This window comes from Podarcis tiliguerta (assembly GCF_965153285.1).
Source record: "Podarcis tiliguerta genome assembly, chromosome: 4".
NCBI classification, from domain to species: Eukaryota; Metazoa; Chordata; class Lepidosauria; order Squamata; family Lacertidae; genus Podarcis; species Podarcis tiliguerta.
In genome coordinates, this window is record NC_139537.1 from 3,640,317 (window position 1) to 3,662,768 (window position 22,452).

Consider the following 22,452-nt stretch of genomic DNA (forward strand, 5'->3'; position numbering starts at 1 on the left):
GGGTGAGCTCCCGTTCCTCGGTTCCAGCTCCTGCCAACCTAGCAGTTCAAAAGCACGTCAAAGTGCAAGTAGATAAATAGGTACCACTCCGGCGGGAAGGTAAATGGCATTTACGTGCGCTGCTCTGGTTTGCCAGAAGTGGCTTAGTCATGCTGGCCACATGACCCGGAAGCTGTACGCCGGCTCCCTCAGCCAATAAAGTGATATGAGCGCCGCAACCCCAGAGTCGTCTGCGACTGGACATAATGGTCAGGGGTCTCTTTACCTTTACCTAAGGGGTGCTTGTCCCGCTGGGAATACTCACTGTTTACTGCTGAATTGGGAAAAAAATCAAAAAATCATGAATTAGTTTTTCTGTGGATTGATGCTTGTTCCAATTCAGCCGTATACAGCGGGTTTTCCCTGGGAAAGTGGCAGAACAAACACAAAACCGCTCAGAGACGTACCTAGAAAGCAAAGGAGAAATGGAAGACCTCTCGGACCCGTGCATGGGACACGCGGAAGTGTGGCCAAGCCCTAAGTTAAAAAAAATAAAATGGCAGTAGGCTTTGGTTAAACATGCTAGCATGTAACATGCACTTTGCCCCTAAGCACACCAAACTCCACCATGCACAGAGAACCTGGAAAGAGACAAATCACATTTCTATAAAAGCGTTCGGCAGCAGAGTACTCGAATCTCAATAGTTTCTATCCATTGCCATTGAGTAATAGTTCTAGTACCGGAACCACCTTGCCTCTGAGTACCAAATGCTGCGGACCATGAGTATGGAAAGTGCTGTTGTGGTCATGCCCTGCTTGCAGAGTTGCTATAGGTATCTGGTTTGCGACGATGAAGGACGTGCCTGGACCAGCTACACTACGAGTGGGTGGAGACTAGTCTTACCCTTGTCCAAGAGACATTGAGGCCTCACAGATCCCTGAGCAACTGGCTCTCATTGCATCTCTCAGGCCTCAGGGATGAATTACAGACCCTCCAGGTGTCCCAATTTTCCAGGGACAGTCCCAGATTTACAGAAGCCGTCCTGGTTTCTGATTTGATCCCAAAATGTCCCACTTTTCCTTGGAAGGGACACCTCTATTTTCATCAGAGAAATGTTGGAAGGTGTGGAATTAAATGAGGACAGAGGAATTTGTTCCAGCACTTGTGGGTCAGGCCACACACCCCACAGACCCAGTTGTGGAACGACAGTGGCAATTTCCTTATCCACCAATACAGACTCACATGGGTTAAGGTGTCATGGAAAAATCAATGCTGTTGATAATCACAATTGCAAGAACTCTGAAGCCCATAAAGAATGCTGTTGTATTTCTATAAGGACATCATCCGAAGCACTAATGTGAATGTGGAAGGAGGAATATTTGATCTATTATACTTCATTATTTCTCTATAATTCTCTTTGCCCCCTAAGAATGAGGAAAATCGAGAGGCTAATGCAATTTGATCACATTTCTGCTGTCAGGCTTGATCTTGTCAAGACAAGCAGAGCTGGATTAAACCATGATGCTTCTGTAACTCTTAGGAGAGAGAAAATGAGCACAAGGCATCAGTCCAAGAACACACGCTGTATGGCATCAGCTGACACTTGTAAATAGTTTTCATCAACTCCTGAATAGCGAGCTGTGGCTCTTTCAAACCTATTCAATTATAGGAGAAATCCAGAAGAGGGACTGAAATGGAAATGGCTTTAACTAATCACTCCACTTCCCCACAAACTACTGCCTGCAGTCATGCGATCCTATGAAGCTGTCCTATTACACCAAGTCAGTCCATCAGCCTTCTTTTAGTGTTATTCACTAAATTTGCATCCCCTCTTTTCTACCAAAAGCTGAAAGCAGCATACGGGGTTCTTCTCTTAGCCTGACAACAAGCCTGTGAGGTGGGTTGGTCTAAGACTACCCCCAAGTCACCTATGAACTTCATGACTGAGTGGGAATTTGAACCCGGGCCTAGCCAGTTCCAGCCCAACACCTTAACCACTACACAATGCTATGTCCTCGCTTGGAGTGCTTTGTGCAGTTCTGGCTACTGCACCCCACAATGGACAACACAGAGGCTGAGTCTACCTAGCACAATGTTGACCAGCCTTGTCACCATTCAGTCACCAGAGCTACCAAAAACGACAGACCTTTTCTCTGACAGTAGGTCTGCGTGTGTATACATACTTTGCCACTGGGAGAAAGTTCCCCAAGGACTGCCCTGCAGTGTCAAAACAGCAAGCAACTCCGACTTGTTAATGTAATTAAATTGACTGTGCAAGTATCAACAAATTACTCACATGAAGCTAATTAAAAAGGGAGAGAATGTTCACATTGAAGCTTAATTACCTAGATGTTTGTACATAAATCGCTTTGCAACGCTCAGATGGCAAATGCTCTACACGGCACTGCAAATTTATCTTGCCTGTAATTTCTGGCTTCTCCTCAAGAACTGAACATAAATCTTGAGAGATTGTTCAGATCCTTTCAAAGAAGCAAGAACCGTAGCTTCGCTCTGAGTGCAGCGTCCCACTATCCCCTTTCCTGCAGCAACTGCATGACAACAGCTCAGCTGTAATGACAGAGAGGAAGTAGGAGCTGGGCTGTCTATTCCTATAAAGCTTTGAAGGATTTGGGAGCAAAATAATGCCTTCTTCTTCTTCATAAGCCTGCTATCCCACAGTATTCTTCACTGGCGGTCATGCTCCACATCCCACTGCCATCCAAAGACCAGTTTCCTGGGATACAGGAAAGGACATTTTCAGGCACATCACCCAGATAGTGGAAGTCACTTGGTCCCTTCCCTGTTGGATTTTCACTGTTTTGTAAAGCATCCCTAGTAGATGGCTCCATAGCCTACTTCAACACCTGCAGTTTTACAGACAGCCCACCACCATCTCCCTAGGTCACTGGGTTCCACTCTCAGACTGCTCTTGCCATCAAGAGCTTTCTCCTAATGTTCAGCTGAAATCTCTCCTCCCATATCCTTACACTTACACCCTCTGGACAACAGAAAACAAGTCTTTGCCCTCTTCTATGCAACAACCCTGCTTTTTTGGCCCTCTCAGTCTTCTCTTCTCCAGCTTAAATATACCCAGTTCTTTCAACCTTTCCTCAAAGAATCATATAATTAGAATCATAGAATCATAGAGTTGGAAGAGACCACAAGGGCCATCGAGTTGAACCTCCTGCCAAGCAGGAAACACCATCAGAGCACTCCTGACATATGGTTGTCAAGCCTCTGCTTAAAGACCTCCAAAGAAGGAGACTCCACCACACTCCTTGGCAGCAAATTCCACTGTCGAACAGCTCTTACTGTCAGGAAGTTCTTCCTAATGTTTAGGTGGAATCTTCTTTCTTGTAGTTTGGATCCATTGCTCCGTGTCCGCTTCTCTGGAGCAGCAGAAAACAACCTTTCTCCCTCCTCTATGTGACATCCTTTTATATATTTTATATATTTTATATATTTGGGCCATCTAGCCCAACCCATCTGCAATGCAGGATTCTTTTGTCCAACATGGGGCTCAAATCCATGACCCTGAGATTAAGGCTAGATCTATACAGATATATTTTTAAAAAAACAAACCGCTATTAAAAACTCTATATGAAGAAAAGACGTTCCCAGGCAATCTGCCATTGACTTTGGATTCTCCTCTACAGCGCCAACCGGTGTCACATTTTTAGAACACGTTTTTAACATTACAAATTGACCTGTGTTGCTGAGTCCAAAGAGACCCATGCTCTACTGACTGAGCTATCCCTGCTCTTTGGACTTGCTTTCCACATCCATTGCCATCTTAGTTCCCCTCATCTGAATTCACTCCAACTTTTCTATACTCCTTTTAGGGTGACACCCAGAACTGGACACAACCTCTAGATGAGGTTGTAAAATGGAATATAGTAGAGCCGATACTTCAAAACCGTGGTTCTGTGAACGAATCCTCTTCTTCTTTGGTGATCACTCGCAGCCGAGTAAGATTGTCTTCCATAGACACGGTTTTAACAATGAGTCCATAAGTGACTGTGGAGGCCAATTCTGGACCCACACGTCTTTCCACAGTGGGGACATTGGTTTCCGGGCAGGAGTTGATCATGGTGTGGATTTGCCAAGCGTGCTTTCCTCTTAGCACGTTTCTCCCTTGCATCCCGAGTTTGAGTGTCTTCAAAGCCCACAACACCTTTGGTCAAGGCTGTTCTCAAAATCACATTCTCCTCTCTTCATCACAATGCTGACACATGTTCAGTTGAAACTGACTACAGTACTTCCCCAACAACCTTTTTACATATGCTACTCCCCAGTCAGGTACCCTGGGGTGCTATGCCTGTGCACCTACTTTTGCGGTTTTGACTTAAATGCAGAACTTTGCTCTTGTCTGTGTTGCCCACTTGCTGTGTCTTGAACTGATCGTCTTGAAAGACCCTGTGAGTCCACTAGTTAATTTCTGAAGCCTATTTCTGTAGAATTGCTTTTACTGGAGCAGTACAGTGGTACCTCGGGTTACAGACGCTTCAGGTTACAGACTCCGCTAACCCAGAAATAGTACCTCAGGTTAAGAACTTTGCTTCAGGATGAGAACAGAAATTGTGCATTGGCGGTGCGGCAGCAGTGGGAGGCCCCATTAGCTAAAGTGGTGCTTCAGGTTAAGAACAGTTTCAGGTTAAGAACGGACCTCCAGAACGAATTAAGTTCTTAAGCCGAGGTACCACAGTATTTGGATAGCAAAATGTTGATTTGATTGTAGTATAGAGTTCACATAGCCCTGGATAAAGGACTAAATACTGCAATGCTCAAAAGGACTTGCCTCACCTTGCCTCACTTTGGAAATGTAATCAGGAAGAAACTCTCACAGTGGGAGACATCAAAATGGCAGCAACGGCTGGGTCATTCCTTTCAAATGAAGACATTGACCCTATTACAGAGACCTTTCAAGCGGACAAAGTTTCTAAGAGACGTTGAAAACTGTTTACTTATCACACGCTTTGAAGTCAACTGGAGCTCCGGGAAATAAAGTTCAACTGCCATAAAAGTTAGTGGGACTTTCCACATTTTTGATAGGGGTTACGGTAGCAAAGAAAGTTACATTTTAAAAAACCATGAAAGGGCAATCAAATTTAACTTCTCAGAAGTGTTCTATAGAACAAGGTTTCCTTGTTTAAGGACAAAAGTGAGTGGTTTCCTCTTTGCAATCAATGAAGCCAACGACTCTGTGATAAGCAAAGCACCCATTGTTTGTTCTTTATGGGAAGAACATAGCTTGCATCTCAGTCACGCAACATATACTTCAACACATAATTAACAAAGTTACAGAGTTTCAATTATTTGTTTGGCCGTGGAGCATAACAGTGACAAATCTGCAGTTTAAATTATTTGTTTGGCCACGGAGTGTAACAGCAATTAACAATCAAAGTCAAAATGACAAATAAATAATGAAGTTTCAAGGATGTAAAATTCCAGTATTTCAGACATGGGTTTCACACTCCACCTCAGTCCCCATTTCATTTATTCAGACAGCAAAAATACATTTTATAGAATGCATGTAAATTTCATTTACCCGCAAATATCAAAATGCACTGGATGCTTGTTTGCTATTGCCAGAGCAAAGGTAGCTAGTTGCTTGCTGCATTACCAACTTGTTTATCACTAGGGAACAGGAATTTGTTTTCCCCCCTGGTAAATTAGACCAATATTCACAACCTTTGCAGAGATGAGAAATTTTGCATATACACTGTCAAAAACAGGACAATCAAATAAATAGTGTGGAACATCCTCAAGGACTCCCTGTGTGAATTATATGGGATTTGTCAGCACTTCCCATATCAGAATCCTGAAGGCATTCGTAATTCATTCATAGATTTCATTGCCACAGTTGAAAATAACTGGTAGGTGCGGGTGGGTATGTGGATGTGTGCATGGGTGTGGGGGGGTTTAGGGGAGGGGTAGCACCTCTGGTGAGGGGCACATCGTGCTTCTTCTGGGGTAGTTGGTCCCCCTTTGGTGCCCACTCAGCTCTCATCTGTGGCTCCTAGAAGCTGTCCACATGTGACAGGGGCCACACCCCAGGAGCAGCTTCAATTGGCCAGCTAAACCAGGTGATGGCTCTCAAAACCTTGGTGAGTTAGAGACTCCCCTGCATGCAAAGACAGGTTCTGGCAGATTGAGTGGATGAGACCAAGAGTGGGTCAAACAGTCAAGAAGGCACTTTCTGCACATGCTGTAATGTAGAGGAAAATGATGGGCAGATGGGGCTTGTTAACCTAGGAAGGCAGCCCATCTAGGAGAAGAAATACGGTGGTACCTTGGGTTAAGTACATAATTCGTTCCGGAGGTCCGTACTTAACCTGAAACAGTTCTTAACCTGAAGCACCACTTTAGCTAATGGGGCCTCCTGCTGCTGCCGCGCCTCCAGAGCACTATTCCTGTTCTCATCCTGAAGCAAAGTTCTTAACCTGAAGCACTATTTCTGGGTTAGCGGAGTCTGTAACCTGAAGCGTATGTAACCTGAAGCGTATGTAACCCGAGGTACCACTGTACTCTGGTCCTAAACAGGGCCGGCTTGAGGTTTGGTGAGGCCCTAAGCTACTGAAGGTAATGGGGCCCTTTATATGTCCAGCTGTCCATTGTCAACAACAAGTTTTCACTGTTTCTTGTGTTGAATATATGCTATATGGTAATTTATGGACCTAATGGGTATCTAAAGCCATTTGTACAGGTTGCCATACAACCAGTCCATGCAGAATGTAGGCACCCTATATATAGAAATGAGCAAACCAGTGATATTTTAGGGAGCAGGCTAGCAGGCGGGGCCCATTGCTTACATCATAGGAGCCTACACAACACAAAACACGGTTGTTGTCTGTAGGTTTTATTTTATTTGTTTTTTATCTTATATTTCGGAAATGTACATCCAGGGGTTCTTTTCCTTTAAATATTTTGGGGGGCCCCCAAGTGAGTGGAGCCCTAAGCTATAGCTTGTTTAGCTTATACGTAAATCTGGAACTGGTCCTAAACTTTTGCTAGCTTGTGGCTATACTTACTCGTGAGAAACGCTTTGGGAGTAAACCCCAAGGAAAAATCCACACCCACTGCCTTGTGGGACATGTGCTGATGTGCTCTGAGGAAATCAATTGTAGGTGCCAAGTGTTTAGGATGCAACTCCCCCCACCGCCCCTGTGAGATACTTGAGACTTGCTTCTAGCCCAGCCCAACAGTTTGCCCAAGGCCTCCGAAGGACGGAAGGGCATTCGCCATCACCCATCCATTCTCCCAGTCTCCATGCTTCTCCTTTGGGCTTCCCCTCCTTTTCTCTAAAATTAAAGAATGATGTATTCAACCTAAGAGGCAAAAAAAAATTGTTTCATATGAGTCAGGGCACCTCAGAGCACAGCAAAACACATTTGTAATGTGTGGCTCAGTCCTGAAAAATGTAAAGCAATAATCTCTACTCTTGTACAGAGTATATTACACTAGAGTAATCATAATCAGTCTCTTATGTCTGAGGTTAGGGAGAAAATATTCCAGGTTTGGAGAGGCATGCAGAGTCATACCCAAACAGGCACAGAGCCCAACCCTTTCATTTTAGAATTTCACTGACCAACAAACAAAAAGCAAGCAAGAAATCATAACAGCAGTATTTCCCTCCAGTCTGCCTTCAAGATATTCTGAATTTACGCTGGGGGTGGACTGGAAATACTCTGCAATTGCACGTGGATCAGGTCAACCTGCCCCAAAGCTGCTGCAGCTTCTACAAGCAATCTAAACTATAGGAAGGAAGCCAGTTCAACAGATTATCTGTGATCCAGACAGCTCCATCAATTAATGAAGCCACCTTTTGTGAAACATATAACTTGCTCCTGGGTGCTGCTATTAACTGGGGAAAGGAGAAATCACTCCTTTTAAGAACTCTGGATAAAATATATTGTGAAGAAATTCATCTCAATGGCACAATGGCTCAGTGCAGACAACAGCGGTGAATAGCTATACTACAAATCAGGGGAAAGGTTATGGTACATTCTGCATTTAACCTTTTACTGGCATAGGAAAGAAAAGTAATTGATTTAAAACTGTTTTAACTCAGTTAATGCACCTTGAATCCAGGATCCTTTAACCACACAGTCCAATAAGCCCCTGGGTCAATTCAACCTCAGAAGTGGTGATTTCTGAACTGGAGGTAGTTGTGCTTATTCCATGACTGAGAGATGAGTCTGGATGTGGGCTGATCTGAACTCTGGTCCCATGGGTCCCAATCCAAAACTTTTTTTTTTTACACTAAACCGCAATATTACACAACAAGCCCTGGAGAACTGCAAAGAACTAATTGCCAGTGACTGTGATCCTCAAGCCACTTCCTCCACAGGGAGACCCATTTGCCACTAACCGGACTGCTGCAGGAGCTGCAAACTGTAGTGCAATTTTCAGAAGCTGCCAGCTTAATCTACGAGGTTTGCTCTGCCATGTGATTTCAGCGACATCTGGATGAATGATAGGGCAGGCACTCTGTACTGTTTGTGGCAGAAATATTGTGCAGCTCCTGCAAAACAATTTGTTCATCTGCTGGTGCCATAATTAATTCATGTCACAAATGGGTGCCCTCCTAGCATTATTTAATAGGATGCAGAAAATGCTAATTAATTATGTATAGATGCTGTTTTACACACACACACACACACACACACACACACACACACTTTTCTTGACAGTGGAACTTTAGTCTCAGTGTGAACAGTGAAAGCAGGTAATGTCGAGTGAGGCGCTCTGTGGTATGTTTCATGTTATGGAATAAGCACATTTTGATCTTAACCACAGATAACAGTCCACTTGTTTCAGAATTTTAAGAAATATTATAGAAGAAGAAATCTAGGCCATCCCCTTTCATTTGAGGGCAGAGCTCCTACTTGAGAAAATTTTAGACTCCAGGAATGTGCTTGCTGGCATACTCAGACCTTACTGGCCAATCCTATGTATATTTGGTCTGCTTTCAAAAGAGCTTACTTTCAATTATTTGCACATTTGCTCCCTCCTACGATTCACAGATGAATCTAGGGGCATGCTTGTGTAGGACCTGAATTTTGATACCATGAATTGCTGCCCAAGACACATATGCTATTATACACATTAGGGAAGGGTTTTGCTGGTTGCCGGAGCACTTCATTTGCATGCTGAAGAGCTACTGGGCTCAGTATCCTGCAACTCGTGTTATGGATTGGGAAAAACTCCTGTATGAAACCCTGGAGAGCCATTGCCAGTTACTGCAGGTAATACTAAGGTTGGAGGGCTAAAGGAAGATTTGATCGATATAAGGCAGATTTGATCGACCGCTCAAAATATTCCTCAGCAGCTGCAGAATGCAAAACAGCCGGCTAGACCCTGTGTGATGCCATTTCACATACCGTAGCTGCTGCAGAATATATTGAACTGTTGATTACATAGCGTAGAGTAACTCTATTTTTCAGGCATATCTCGTAACAACAATAAGGAATAAACAAATACAGCAGGTGAGAAGGGCTTTCCGCAAAAGGAACATAGGAAGCTGCACTGCTGTTGTTTAGTTGTTTAGTCATGTCTGACTCTTCGTGACCCCCTGGACCAGAGCACACCAGGAACTCCTGTCTTCCACTGCCTCCCACAGTTTGGTCAAACTCATGTTGGTAGCTTCGAGAACACTGTCCAACCATCTCGTCCCCTTCTCCTTGTGCCCTTCATCTTTCTCAACATCAGGGAGTCTTCTCTTCTCATGAGGTGGCCAAAGTATTGGAGCCTCAGCTTCAGGATCTGTCCTTCTAGTGAGCACTCAGGGCTAATTTCCTTCAGAATGGAGAGGTTTGATCTTCTTGCAGTCCATGGGACTCTCAAGAGTCTCCTCCAGCACCAGAATTCAATCAGTTGTTCCATATTGAGTTCTAACTGTAGCTTCTTGTCCCACATAGAGATTTCTCAGGAGACAGATGAGGTGATCAAGCACTCCCATTTCGTTAAGAACTTGCCATAGTTTGCTGTGGTCGACACAGTCAAATGCTTTTGCGTAGTCAATGAAGCAGAAGTAGATGTTTTTCTGGAAGCTTCTAGCTTTCTCCATAATCCAGCACACATTTGCAATTTGGTCTCTGGTTCCTCTGCCCCTTCGAAATCCAGCTTGCACTTCTGGGAGTTCTCGGTCCACATACTGCTTAAGCCTGCCTTGTAGAATTTTAAGCATAACCTTGCTAGTGTGTGAAATGAGCGCAATTGTGCGGTAGCTGGAGCATTTTTTGGCACTGCCCTTCTTTAGGATTGGGATGTAGACTGATCTTCTCAAATCCTCTGGCCACTGCTAAACCCTGCATGGTACTTTGCAGTGCAATCTTATACATGTCTAGACTACCGCAATGCACTCTCTGCGGGGCTGCCCTTGAAGATGGTCCAGAAACTGCATCTAGTGTAGAATACTACGTCTAATGGGACTATGTGTCACTGATACTCACAGCACCACACTGGCTCCCAGTGAGCTACTGTGTCCAGTTCAAGATATTAGGACCAGCACACAAAGCCCTATACAGTATTCAGATTAAAATTCAGTTGGACTTACTCTCAGGTAAGCATGTCTAGGATTACAGCATTAGGGTTCATGCACATTTTTAAAAAAATTAAATTTTATTTAACAAGATTTGTATATCACTTTTTTAAAAACCCTCTAAGGAGTTTATATAAAATGGTATAAAATAGTCATTAAAAATAGCATCAAAAAGAAGCTTTAAAACAGATTCACTATAGATGCATCCATCCCCCATGCAGAGAATTAACTTCTAGAGACTCTGGCAGGGATACTAAACCCTGAAGAATGACAATGTTAGCAAATTACTGCTAGTTGAATTTCAACATGGCCTTTCCTTGGAGACAGAAATAGGAGCAGTGATTGTGATTTACCGGAGTTGGGTAACAGAAAACAAGGGCTGTCCTTGGCAAAGAGAGACAGCAGAGTGGCAGCCAAACATAAGACTGTAGCCAAATAAAATAATAATCATTTTTCAATTGAATTGTGTTATCTGGCACTTTGTATGCTTTTGTAATGTTGTGAACTATCATCAGCCAAAATATTTCATGCTCCAGGGAGACCTACAGAGCAAATTTGACTTTTGTGAAGAATTCAAAATAATTGAAGGTGATACTGATGGTGGTGGACAGGCTGCCTTTCAGGGAAGCTTGTCTGCCATTAGTGATCTTCTCAATTGAAGAGCTCTTGGTAACCAGAATTTGATTAAACCACAGTCCTAGTTGCTGTTTGTCTCTAATGAGGAACATTCCTAGTTTTGCAAAATTGACTACGGTTGTGCTCCCTGCTCCACAGGCCACCATTATCTCCCTAGTCCTTAAATCAACATCTCTCCTTATGAGGGCAATAATTTACTTTACTAGTTGACAGTTTCTGGAATATTGGATGAAAGGTAACTGAGAACCAGGAAGAATGATTTCCCACAAACTCCAAGGGCTCATTGCCCATTACATAAAAACAAACTACAGTGGTTACAGACGCTTCAGGTTACAGACTCCTAACCCAGAAATAGTACCTCGGGTTAAGAACTTTGCTTCAGGATGAGAACAGAAATTGTGTGGCGGCGGCGCTGCAACAGCGGGAGGCCCCATTAGCTAAAGTGGTACCTCAGGTTAAGAACAGTTTCAGGTTAAGAATGGACCTCCAGAACGAATTAAGTTCTTAACCCGAGGTACCACTGTATATGTATCTTTGTAATCAAAATCGCTAAAAACAGATTTTTGCCATTCAGATATTGCAAAGAACATTACTGAATCTTCTGGCAAAACAGCAAGCAGCCTTTACGAATATGCGTCTAGGTTAACATCCAATATAGATTAGCAGTGAGTGATACCGACGACCAGAAATAGGAAACATAAATAATAAAAGAAGAAAATTTTGCATTATATATGGAATATCAAATCAATTATAATTAGGCATGTGCAGCAAGGAAAAATAAAAAAAGAAGTAGCTTGTCTGTCTGGTCTAGCATCCTGTTCTCTCAGTAGCCAACCAGGTGCCCCCAAAATAAATCTGAAAGCAGGAACTAAGTGTAACAGCAACTGCTCTTCAGGGCCATACTTCCTCCAGCACTGAAGGAAGCATTCATGTTCTTAACAGAACAGAAAGCTTCCCTAATACAAACTGTTACAAAAGGAAGCATTTTCAGGAACATTCAGGACCAGAATCATTATCCATTTCACAAGCTCCTGGGATAATTGGCTACAAACCAGGGCTACCTTCATAGGAACACTGAAACGGAAGAAAATGTCTACAGTATAGTGTTGTCATTTTCTAAAAGTAGAGGACACTGTATAGACAGCTGCCCTCTAACTGCTGACACAGCTGTTGTTATCACCACAGCCTGAGTTTAGCAAAATCAGTGCTGGAGGTTTTGCTGTATTTGCTAATTTGTGCTTTCTCTGACATGTAATCACTTTGCCCTCCTCTGGGGGCTGGTGGTCATTTTGCTGAGGCCATTGTGCAAATGTTTGAGGGCACAGAATTACATAAATATCTGCTATTCTCAGCTCTACCCAAAGCCCTTGAAAGTCCCCTTTTCTCCTGTTTACCTTATGTGGCTTGAGAAGTTATTTGGAGAAAGGTTAGGGTGCACACAGAGCAGCAGCCTGAGCAGTGCCAGAGTGGAAAACAACATTTGGGTTGGACATGAGTGACACAGCAGTGCTCTGCTCCCATGTGGTTCCCAGCATCTGGTATTCAGAGTAGGGATAGGTCAACCTGTCAATTTTGGTTTCTCTTCGTTTCTAAGATTTCCAACCTTAGGTTTAGTTCTCCATAACAGTATGTGAATATATATTTGTAAAAGTCCTCATGAAAATTAATCAGCATTTTGGTGCTAATTTCTAATATAATAATATAATTTATACACATTTTTGCATGAAATTTTACCTAATTAAACAAAACATATTTGCAAAGCAACTTCAATAAAATGCTTTTGGTATGTTATGTTCACTAATATATGCATTTCTATGCACACTTTACTTGGGTATATGCATTTCTGTATACATTATTCAGCTGGAGAACAGGACTGCAAAATTCAGAATAATTGTGGGTTTAGAAGACTGGTTGTGCCATTCACATATTGTTCTGAAAAGTGAAAATTAGGTAGGCTCACCTTTAAATGCCCCAAACCCCACCAGCTCTTGAGTACATTGGTGTCTCTGTCATTTGCCAGACCTATCATCTAGCCCATGGGTAGGCAAACTAAGGCCTGGGGGCCAGATCCGGCCCAATTGCTTTCTAAATCCGGCCCACGGACTGTCCAGGAATCAGTGTGTTTTTACATGAGTAGAATGTGTCCTTTTATTTAAAATGCATCTCTGGGTTATTTGTGGGGCATAGGAATTCATTCATATTTTTTTCCAAAATATAGTCCAGCCCCCCACAAGGTCTGAGGGACAGTGGACCAGCCCCCTGCTGAAAAAGTTTGCTGACCCCTGCTGAGTCTGGGCTGAAGACTGTGTTGGCACAGCAGCTGTCATGCCTCGTTCTAAATGCATTTCCAGGCAAAGCAGGTAAGAACACATGTGCTTTTTAATAAAGATCAATAAAGATCTTAATAAAGATTAATAAAAGTTATGGAATGGATATCAGCCATAACAATCCTTACAAAGTTTCCAATAATAGAGGCAAGGTGAATCAATAACCCAACTCAGTGGAAGGTAGATTCCGTAGAAGGTCCCTCTTGGTTATGCCTTTTGGAAACTTGGTGGAACTTCTGAAAGCAAAGATTAGAGAAGGGAAGGGCCACATAATGCAGTGGAAGAGCATCTCCTTCGCAGGCAGAAAGTCCCAAGTTCAGTACCCCAAGGTAGGACTGGGAAAGACTCCTTACTGAAAACCTGGAGAGCCTCTGCCAGTCAGTGTAGACAATACTGAACCAGATGGACCAATGGTCTGACTTAGTATAAGGCACCTTCCTATGTTCCTTCCTATGTAGATTTTAGTCCAATAGTTACCGAATGAAAGGGGGGGGGGCTTTCTATCCTATTTCACTATATGCTTTTCACTCCAGGTGAGTTCTGTAAGGTAGAACAAATGGGAATGTTGAAAACAGATCTATTAATGTTTTGGGGGTGTCAGACTAGATAGGACAGAGCAGTTGAAGAAACATTCCCTGAAAGTCTACACAGACTGAAAAGATATGCTTGCTCTCTTGCATATGGACAGCAAAGAAACCCAAGCCACAAACAGCTTTAAAAGGCGCTATAAAGAAAAGCCAGTTAGATTTACCAGTTTTACCAGTTAGTTTACTTTGGTTTAGTTTTCATTGGATCTTATGTTGAAAACTCTCAATAAAATTAATTAAAAATAATAATAAAGAAAAGCCAGTTAAGGCAGATTAGAGACCTAGAAAGACCTCCAAAGAAGGACTTGTTTTCAGTATGGGAAGTGGGGCTCTTCAGTTAAGAACCAGGAAATTGAATAGCATTCTGTCTGATACTTACAATTGCTTTTCACCGTCTTACAGCTGCCTCAGCCAGCAGTTTATGGCTGGATGTTCACTTTAGCCCCAGTTAGAACAGGATCTCCGCACTGCCTTTCTTCCCCTTAAAAGTACGCAGAGCCAGTTCCCTCCCATTTACCAGCAACATTTTGGAACCGAACTCAGAGAGGTGGAGTTAGTAGGCTATACTAGTTTATTTGGTTGTAAACCACAGCACTGAAGCAACCACTGTGAACTCTGTAGGGCAGCTTGGTGAGAAGAAAGCGCTCCTCAAATTCAGACTTATGTGCCAGCCATAATTTGTGGTCACCACTGTCTCCTTCCCCGCACCCTACCTCACAAGTCCTCTGGTTTGCTGGACAATTTGGCAGAGGGGAAGAAGCATCCTGCATATCACGCTGAGCTTTGAAACAGGTGGTAGTAGCCCAAGTCTCGGTGTAAGAATCTTCTGCCTGCTCCAAGGCCTGGCACAATTTGAGAGGGCCCCCTCCAGAGCCCGGGGAGGGGAAAGGATCCCCTCATTGCACTGAGCGGGAAACAAGGGCACTTGGTCCCTGGAAATTTGGCAAATGGATACATGGGCATCCCTAAGTACAGTGAGAAGACATTAGCAGGTGGTGCTATTGATCTCTATGCTGAGAAATTAGCTTCAGTGGCTGATTTCTGCACATCAAGAAGCTGTTAAAGGCAAGAGAGCAGGCAAGGCAGGCTTTCCTGCTCAGTTTTGGATCTGTGCCCACACTCAAGGACTCCTCATTCCCCTCACAGCCTTTATGTTTAAAGGCTTTTCTTGTCTTGTCACTCTGTCGCAAGGGCTCAAGACAGACCTTGGTCCCCTTTATTTTTCACACCATGAACGTGTGAAGCAGATTAGGACAAGTCGAAACAGCATGCCCAAGGTCACCTGGCAAGCTTCACTGCAAAGCTCAGATCGAACCAGCGCCTCCACTGTCACAGCCAGTAGCTCCTCCATCCACCCACCATCACTCGGCAATCTTGCAAAAGAAGCAGGAGCTGATCTTTGCAGTTAGTCACTCCAGGAGGAAGAAACGAATAAACTATATTGGTTTGCTTGTGACTCCATCCCATAATTCACTCCCACAGCTCATTTTATGGCTCTAAATTTTGACAGCAGCTTCCACAGCGAGCAATGTTGGGTTTGAACTTACAATATGCTGATGTCTCGTGTGTGTGTGTGTGTTTACTCAAAGATATACAGAAATACAAACCTATTACAAAGTATCTTTTTATAATATGCTGAAATAAAACAGCTACTTAATCTTAAAAAGAACAAGGGCAGAAAGAATTTTTTAAAAAAGGGAAAAGACAGACCTAAAGAGAGAGAAAGCAACCGGCTGGTTGAAGGAATGGATGAAGTTGGAAAACACTGATTTATTAGACCTAGAAGGTTTTAATAATAGATTTGGGTGGCATGCTTATTTATGGTATGACAAAAAGCGAGTACATAAAGGGTTTGAAAACCACACCATAAGAGGATCCTTGATAGAGGTTTGGGAAAAGTACAAAAACCTGTTGGAAGTAAAAACTCCATATTGGTTGTCACCATTAGAGGTGCTGTGTGTGAAAAAAATCAATATGAAAGGGGATTGGGTAACATATCAGGATCTAATAAGAAAAATTGATGGTAAATGGATGTTGAAACCATATGAAGAAGTTAAGGAATATGTCAATGATTGGCTGCATTATTTTCAAATCAATGAAATGTTTAAAAAAGGGAAGATAAAAGGACTTCTGGGTCTCTGTCCTGCAGCTAACTAACTAAGATCCAGCCATTCTATCTTCTGTAAACCAGTATTTTTTCAGTCTTTAAATCCAGATATTACAAGTTAATTTTCTCTCACACATAAAAAGTCCATAAGAAATTTCCAGCATTGTATTGCGAAAGTCTCCTAATAAATATATTTTTGTTTGCCGTTTTGACTGATTTACAATTTTTTTAACAGCAGTTTCTCCTAATACAATGCATTCTGTGTTATTTTCAGTATCTCCATTTTATACACACTGTCCCCTAATATATATGGTTTCATACACCATGTTTGGTTGGAGAACTGCATTGCAAAATTCAGATATATGCAAATATTGTGGGATAGCTGTGTTTCAGTTCTCATATTGTTCCTAAAAGTGCATACAGTATTTGATAGATGTGACGAGCCCTGCTCCCATCCCTAGTCAAGACAAGAGCTGGGAGCATCCAACATAGATTGGGATAGCATCTTAAAAGAGCAACAGCAGTGGAAAAAGATAGATACCAACTAACCATGGCACAAGATAGAGAGTGAGGGATAGGACAGGCACCAAGGTGACACACAGCAGCAGGGACTCACAGCTTAAAAGGAGGGCTTTGGAGGTGATGGTGATGCTAGCAAATGCTTACTTACAGTTAAGGCCCTTTTAAAGGAAGGGCATGACTTGATTAGCTGTCATGAATGTGGACTGGTCATTGAACCTTTAATAGCAACCAGCCACTTTTGCCATTATACAAAAGTGCCGTTTACAACTGCATGCATATGTCACCTGCATAAATATGGAGAACCGAATTTAAGATTGAAAACTTGGAAAAATGAGAGAGAGAACCAAAATTGACAGATCTTTCCATCCCTAGTCTTGGCCTAGCTTTGGCCCTGATTCCAAATCCCTCCTTCCTCCACTCGAGGATTCTCAGCTGTTAGCACCTGTTTACCCTGAGAGATCCTGCAAGGATTTTAGCCTCTGCAGCCATGGTTATTATGAGATCAACAGACTGGAAGCGTTAGGTTAGATTCTGGAAAAGAGACAAAATGACAATCTTGAATTGCACAACTCCGAGGTTCAATGAAGTGGATCTAAACAAGCCACAGTTTGGTTCCTGCAAAAGTCAAGTCCATCGCCTCGCCTTCCTTTTTCAGGTCAAAAGCACTCAAGACACTTTCGATTCTTCTTCCTTAGCAGCGCTTCACTAGACTCCTGCTGACTCCCTAGCTTCTTGTTTCCGAGCATTAACACACCTACTGGCAGCAGATTCTTCCCCTTCCCTTCTTAAGGAGTCTGCAGGGTAGAGGAGTGGATGGCTGCCCTGTTGCTTTCTGCTGGAACACGCCGTTCTGCTCTTCATTCACAGCCTCTGGAGGAGGCTTTCTGAGCTTCCCAAGATTAGAAGTGCTTAATCAGGGGAGAAATAGCAAACGAGTAAAAAAGCAACAGCAGCAGCTTTTTATATCCAACAGGAACTGGAGTTTGCTCCTAAACTTTGGAGAGTTGAATAATTTGGATCTTATTGTGAATATAAGACATTTCTAAACATTACCGGCACCTGGGAGCTTTATTTATCAGACAGAAAGCCTCAGCTACATCTGAAAGCAGACAATTTTGCCTAAAATGGTCTGTGACATTTTAGAAAGGGAGAAGAGATCTAATCTTCCATGCAACAGCCCCTAGGATATTTGAAGATGGCTATAATATCTTCTCTCAGTTTCTTTTCCAAGCTAAACATACCCAGCTCCCTCAACTGTTCCTCATACTGTTCCTTGGTTTCCAGATTGTCGTTCCTCATGGATTGTCTTGGTCCCCGTCCTCTGCACACGTTCCAGCTTGTCAATATTCTTCTTAAATTGTGGCACCCAGAACTGGACACAGTATTCCAGGTGTGGTCTGACCAAGGCAGATTAGAGTGGTGCCATTACTTCCCTTGATAGGGACACAATACTTCTGTTGATACAGCCTAGAATAGTCTTAGCTTTTCTTTCTTTCTTTTTGATGCTGCGTCACACTGTTGACTCATGTTAAGCCTGTGGTCTACTAAGACCCCTTGATCCTTTTCACATGTTCTTATACCAGGTGCCTGCCCCCCCAGCTTATATTTGTGCATCTGGTTACCCCCCCTGCCCGTACGGGCCAGTCTTGACAGACTCTAGGGTTGTGCGCCCATCTCACTCAAAGAGGCCAAGGGCCAGCGCTGTCCGAAGACACTTCCGGGTCACGTGGCCAGCGTGACATCGCTGCTCTGGCGAGCCAGAGCCGCACACGGAAACGCCGTTTACCTTCCCGCTAGTAAGCGGTCCCTATTTATCTACTTGCACCCAGGGGTGCTTTCGAACTGCTAGGTTGGCAGGCGCTGGGACCGAACAGCGGGAGCGCACCCCGCCTCGGGGATTCGAACCGCCGACCTTTCAATCGGCAAGCCCTAGGCACTGAGGCTTTAACCCACAGCGCCACCCACATCCCACCATCTGGTTATTCCTGCCTAAATGCAGAACCTTGCATTTGTCCCTATTTTGTTCCAGCTTCAAACATATTTTTTATTAAAGGTTTCTTGGTTTACAAAAGTATGTGCAATGTCTCTTTTTTCAAGTTACATTTTCTACAGATCAGTTTCATTTCTTGAGACATTAGTGTTACATTAGGAAGAAAAGGGGGGAAGAGGTGGAGGGGGGCATGGTGAGTGGGGTTGGGTGCCAAAGCTTCTATTCTACTTAATGTATGGGTGGGGTCACTTGTGCAGGTTCTCGCTACTATTCGCTTGTGTTCCTTTGGTGGCGAGAGAGGTTGGGGTTGGCCTAGGGTGTGGTTGTTTGTTTGTGATTGGCTGTGGTGAACTTTGTTTCCATGTGTGAGTGGGGTGGGTGGGTGTTTGTGTATCAGGTTAGCCATATTGATTCCATATGCTGTTGGCAGATTCTTGTCGTTGTCTTGTTGGGCTGTGTATGTGATATAGGGGAGCCATACCGGGGTGAAGGCATCTTCTTCTATTTGTCTCCGTGTCACATTCAGTTTATTGGTTAGTTTTTCTAATAAGGCTGTTTCCTATACCGTTTGATATCATTGTACATGCTTACTACTGATAGGTCTCTCCAGTGTCTGGCTATGATGTTTCTGTCCCTATTGAAATTCATTTTGTTAGTTTGGGCCCAATTCTCCAATTTGTTCAGGTCATCTTGGATCCAAATTCTGTCTTCTTTCCGTGTGCTCTGGCACTCGTCATGGTCCTCCGTGCACCAATAATAGTTTAGTCATGCTGGCCACATGACTAAGAAAGCTGTCTGTGGACAAACGCCGGCTCCCTTGGCCTGAAAGCGAGATGAGCGCCACACCCCACCATCACCTTTGATTGGACTTAACCATCCAGGGGTCCTTTATCTTTGTACCTTTTTTACCATCCACAGATTTGATGAGTATCCACTCAATACCTTCATCCAAATCATTTATAAAGACGTTGAACAACAACGGGCACAGGACAGAACCTTGCACCACCCCACTTGCTACTTTTTTCTAGGATGATGAGGAACCATTCATGAGCACTTGGGGGGTTTGGTCAGATAACCAGCTACAAATCCACCTAACAGCTACATCGTCCAGCCCACATTTTAGCAGCTTCTCCATGAGAACATTGCCATGAATGGTCACCCACAGACACATGAGCAAAGCCATGCAGGATCAGTCCAGTATTCTGTTTCTCATGGTAGCCAGGCAGATGCCCTTGGCAAACCCATAAGCAGGACAAACCCATAAGCAGTTGCTTCCTGGCAACTGGGGTAACAAATTTGATAAATTGTTGACAAGTGGCATCCACACAGAGACCAGGAGGCCCCCAGTTTGTGTCTCAGCTGATCCTGACAGGTAATTCCACCCAGTTCCAAGTGAGAAAAGGGGAAATCCTGTTTGAAAAAGAGAACAAATCCTTCCTTCCAGGAAAGCAACTGCTTGCCTGTCTCAACCTCTGCTGAGGCGCTGAGCTACACGTACTAGGACAAGTTAGGTTGGTTGGACTTGCCTGTGCAATTTGCTGCAAAACCTCATACTGAATAGCAGAGCAGAACAATGCTTTAAGAGGCTATAAAAACAAAGTTATAATAGCAAATCAATCCTCCCAAGCAATCTCGCCCACGGGCTATGAGCAGAGTACAATAGAAACACTAAAAGACATTGAATGCAACGCTGTGGTTGTATCTGCTGTGGTTCATCACTAGAATTTGCACTTGACTGGGAGAAATTCACATTAATGTTCTCCAACCAAACTAAATGATTAAAATATGGCTGGCAGGCACATCATTCCACCTGGGATTCCTGCAGGTGCAGTGCTTCCCATCAGCCCATGTAAGATTTCAATGACCATCCACTGTATTTTCTCATTATTTCTCTGTGCTGCTTCCTGCAGTCTGCTTAGGGAGAGATTGCGCAACCTTATTTGATGGGCCAGGAAGGACAGAGATATATAGGATAAAGCATTTTGGGAAAGGTCACAAAAGTGATAATGAATTCACCAGAGGGCGAGTGTTACAAACTGCACCAAAAACAAAAGGGAAGCCTCCTAAATCAAAACAGGAAACAATGAGTTGAAATGAAGAGCAGTGCTTCTGCCAGGAGAAAAATAAATAAACAAAAAATGTTGCAGGAGAAAGAACTGCAGGCTCAGAGAGCGCTCCTCGGTTTTTATTTTCGCGAATGCTGCCACCTAAAGACCAGGAGTCACATTTACAACTCTTCAGTTGAGAGATGCCAGGGGGGAACCTACAGCAAATGGGCTCAGATAATCTGCTTCATTCAAGAGTGTTTGGACTTGAGCTGCTACCACCATCTAGACCACCTTGTCCAAAGAGGAGATATTTTGGGCTGAGCAATCCTACTGGATCCAGAGAAGATTTATTAAGGAACGATTGCACAACTGCCTTCTTCAAGGTACATGGGAACACTCCCTTCCATAAAGTGGTATTAATAATCTCCCGGACACACGCAGTCAATGCCTTCCTGCAAGATGTAAGTAGACAAAATGGGCAATGAGAACACAAGCACTTTACCCACATCCTCTGGCTGCATTGATTGAAGCAGAGCAATTATTTCCTGAAGTTGAGATAAGGGGCACAATAACTCCCATATTATTGGGGCAACAACATTATCCTTGCACACAGAGGCGCCAACATCTCAAGATGATTGAGGGGGCCAAAACACGACAACCTGACATGGTGAGGAACCAGGGGGCAGAGCTGAACACCCTGTGAACATTGAGGGGGCCCATACCCCCCAAAAAAACATGGTGTGTGTGTGTGAAAGTGCCTTGGCCCCTAAGAGTTTGCCTATGCTTGTACAAGAACTTTCAACAGAAAGTTTTGCATTATAAATTAGGTCAAAAAGAAGAAGAAAAGAAGGTCTCTTGACAGCATCAGAAGTGATTCTTCATTATGGCTACTTATTATAGACTAGCAAGATTGTGATTATTCTCAGTTACCTGTTCCTCCCATTACAGCGTAACATTTCCATTAAAACCGTGCGTCTTTAGAGAGTTGGCTGCTCTGTAGAGCCATTTATCATGCACCCAGAGCAAATGGCAATATGGGGTGAAATGTCTGGAGACCAATATAAAGCAGGTCATTCTACAGGGAAAACTATAAAGAATAATACATCCGAGGAGAAGCAGCAGTGAAGTCACACCCTGTGGCCTAGAAGCCATTCTGCACAAATCAGAGCTGTTTTTCAGTGCAGAAAGGGGGCATGACATTTTGTTCTGTCATGTACCATCTTCCACCTGCACCTCTCACAAGTCATTCTAGTTACAAGCTGGGAATTGAGATATATTTCAACCATTAAGGTGTCTGATGTAATTTTTATGAACTCTGGGTTTAAAGTTATACATGTATAATTCATGCAACCATATTAAATTGCTCTCTTATTACTCCTCTCTTCATTAATCTCCATCTGATTTATAATACTGGCTGGAAATCATCTGAGAACTAATGATAAAAGCTCAGCTGAAATTAGATGATCACACCATAAATTTCCCCCAACTTTGGAAAGACCGACAAATACAGAGCACTTTACTTTTCCTATGCGAACACATAAGTTCTAACTCTACGGCAATAATGAATACATTGCTTCAATGCTAATTTACCTAACAACTTAGCAAACTCTCTCCCCCCCCCAAAAAAAAACACACAAAACAAAACTGTTTTGTTGCAGTTTCACCCATTGAATGTATCCTAGCCTTTCACTGTTTGCTTGGGCCAAGGCATC

The 22,452-nt window shown here is 43.3% G+C and overlaps 1 protein-coding gene across 7 annotated transcripts in view; it reads right to left on the reverse strand.

Annotated features, from left to right (window-relative positions):
• Positions 1–22,452, reverse strand: part of SLCO2B1 (solute carrier organic anion transporter family member 2B1) — a 67,147-nt gene that overhangs the window by 33,592 nt on the left and 11,103 nt on the right. For 4 of the 7 annotated variants that reach the window (XM_083436485.1, XM_083436483.1, XM_083436486.1 and 1 more), the window contains one exon: positions 447–516. The exons of 2 other annotated variants lie outside the window; for them this stretch is intronic. The gene's annotated coding sequence lies outside the window, so the exon portion shown is untranslated. Of the gene's footprint in view, positions 1–446; positions 3,165–4,395; positions 4,872–22,452 lie in introns of those variants that run through there. One more of the 7 variants, XM_083436489.1, reaches the window with a different exon arrangement.